Below are 3316 nucleotides of genomic sequence, written 5' to 3'. Positions count from 1 at the left end.
AGGCGTAGAGCCTCTGAAAAAGAGGGGAAACTTAATACACGTGACCAGCTGAGAATGTTTGGCCTTATAGGACATTCTCTAGATCTTCATCTTCATTGTATTCGTTCTCAACACCTCAGTAAAACTCTTCGATTTTATGCTCAAAAATTATTTTACTTCACAAAAGCCTTAGCTGATAGGCAAACATTCCTCGAGTTTCTCCATCCTGGGATGCATGAAGTGTCTCGAAGAATCCAAGCAAAAATTACTCCACAGCATTTTTTGTAACCTTTTCACCACAACTTAGTCATTCCGAACAACTAATAAACAGCGCAAATTAGACTCTGAAGTGACCCTTATGCTATCATCTGTTTTATTAAGTATTTTCCCTGTATTCACTCATTTATTCTTTAGTAACCATGAGGGAATTCTTATATTATCATCTCCATAGCTAAGAAGCTAAGGCACAGACGGATTAATTTGTCAAAAGCCGGAAACTAGTTGCCATTCTTAAGCAAGTATTTCATAACCAGCTATCTCCTAGCCCTTGAAGCTACTGATGAATTCAAGTTTGTCAATTATAAATCTCTTACTATGAATAGCTGCTTTGTGGATCCTTTGGATAATGGTAGCGGTCGTGGTCCCCGTCGCGGTCGTGGTCCCCGTCGCGGTCACGGACACGATTGTAGTCACGGCCACGATTATAGTCGCTGTCACGATTATAGTCACGGCCACGATTATAGTCGCGGTCACGATTATAGTCGCGGTCACGATTATAGTCGCGGTCACGATTATAGTCGCGGCCACGGTCACCCTCACGCTCACGATCTCGGTCTTCGTCCCTTCCTTGATATCTGCCTCTGTCTCCATAAGACCAATCTCTATGGTGTCTACTCATACTTTCGGACTTTCTTCTGGCTAACCTTCTGTAAGGCTCACTCAGCGGTTTCTAACCTCAGCTTTTAAGCGCGACAACTTCTTACTTTGCCCTATTCTCCTCAGCGCCCCCTATCTGGCTTCACTTCCGGCGTTCTCTCATTTAAGACCTCTTGCCTTCCCACGCGATCAAAATTAATATTCATATGCTAATACAATACAATAGCTCTGGTGGCCTAGTGGCAAGAAGCTGCACTGCAATCCTGAAGATACATGGTTCGAAGCCACTAGCTGCTCCAAGGAATACAGCTGGGCAAACCCCACCTGGGTGATTATTAGCCTCTGAAAACCCACCAGAGCGTCAGCTATGGGTCTGTTCCGACTCTATGGTACACAACAACAACAACAAGAACAACAACAACATCAATAGGACATTTCTAGTCCCAACCTTCATGGACCAGGTCAGTGGCCGTTACTTGTCCTTTAAACTCCAAGAAATGTCACCTCTCTTGTAGTTGTCATGGGCTACCATTAGTGGGAAAATTTTACTGGCACGTCAATGATTGGTGAGAAGCCATGAAAAGGTAAAGATGAGCTGGAATTGCAAAGAAGACTTAGAGTTTTGCACTGAAATTTTACACATAATTTCGTGTACGTGCCTAAATGTGAGAGGCTGATTCTGTGACCTTGGGTTAAGTAAACCAACTTGTCCATGTTTCAGTCTTCCAATATGTAAGACAAAGATAATTATAGTTTTGATACTTATCTTAATTACCTAGTTCTGTGTACAAAAACCCAAGTATGTTCATGAAAGGACAGTGATGGTCTCACAGTTTCAAAGGTTAACTGTCCTAATTCCATGCATCAACAGGGCTTTGGAGAAAAGCAATTCATGTTTCTTTTAGTTTCCAGTGTTGTTGTTTTTATGTGCCATTAAGTCTCTTACAACTCATAGCAATCCTATGCACAATAGGTCTGAACCCTGTCCTATCTTGAGCCAGTCTCTGACATACCTAACCCCATTACCTTATTTACTTTGTCAATCAATCTCCCCTAGGAATCTTCCTCTCTTGTACTGCCCTTCTGCCCTTTCAAGCATGATACCCTTTTCCAAAGACTGATCCCTTCTGGCAACATGCCTTGAGCTTATCTTGACTTTCTTGACCTGTAGACGAATCTTCACCTGCTGGCTTCCTCCCATGGGTCTTTCTGTGTCTGTTTCCCCCTTTTTATTAGAGATTATCCCGAAAAGATTAGGTTTAATATCCATCATAACGATCTCATTAGGATAAAAATAAAAGCCCTAATTCCAAGCAGGGTCACATTAAAAATTAGGGAGGTGGTTGTTGTTGTTTGTTGTTATGTGCTGTCAAGTTGTTTGGGACTCATAGCAACCCTATGTACAAGAGCCCTAAACCCTATTCTATCCTGAGTCAACTTCATTGTCCTGGACACACCTACTCCCATTACTCCAATCACTGAATCAATCCATCTCATCGAGGGTCTTCCTCTCTTGGGCTGTTCCTCCACTCTCCCAAACATGATATCCCTCTCCAAAGAATGGTCCCTCCTTGCAACATGCCCAAAGTATGTCAAACAAAGCTTCAGAATCCTTGCCTCCAAGCAGCAACCTGGTTTCACCCTCTCCAGGACAAACTTCTTTGTTCTCCTAGCAGTCCACTCTTCTCCAGCACCACAGCTTGAAGGCATCAATTCTCTTTCTACCATCCCTAGTCTCTGTCCAACTCTCCAGTGCATAGCACACTATTGTGAAGACTGTGGCCTGGATCAGCTATACCTTAGTCTCCAGCTTAACGTCGTTGCTCTTCAGTACTCTGGAGAGGTCCCTGACAGCTAACTTTACCCAATGAAATTCATCTCTTGATTTCCTGGCTGCTGTTACCAAGAGTGTTGACTGTTGAGCCAAGCAAACTAAAACTGTTAACTATCTCAATCTCTTCACCATCCATACTGATGCTGCCAATTGGCTCAGTGGTGAGAAGCTTTGACTTCAATATAATCGTTTTCGAGGAACACAATTCAATCTTTCATGGTACTGATATCAGTACTATTATGCAATCATTGGACATCCAATATCTGTTGTGAGGATTAAATGAGCTAATGGATCCAAAACATGTAAACGATATCTAACATATAGTCTAATTTTGATAAATGTCATTTTCCTATCCAGGGTAGAGGAGATTCATTGCCTCACTCCCTCACTCACTCAGTCACAGTTGTGGAATAGGAGCTGACTCATAGCTGACTTTCCATGGGAGTTGCAAAGCTATAAATCACACATCTAACTTTTGACGTATTAAAAGGCATCAGTACAGTTCAGAGGATTGGGAACTTGGGAGCTGTTTTATTACTGCCTCTCTAGAGAAACAGGTCATATAGAGATAGAAATGCACACATGCGGGTGCGCATGCATGCACGTGCGTGCACACACACACACACA

Source organism: Elephantulus edwardii, unplaced genomic scaffold (assembly GCF_000299155.1).
Source record: "Elephantulus edwardii isolate Elephantulus edwardi_28Jun2011 unplaced genomic scaffold, EleEdw1.0 scaffold00083, whole genome shotgun sequence".
Lineage (NCBI taxonomy): Eukaryota > Metazoa > Chordata > Mammalia > Macroscelidea > Macroscelididae > Elephantulus > Elephantulus edwardii.
This window is presented reverse-complemented; position numbering follows the sequence as displayed.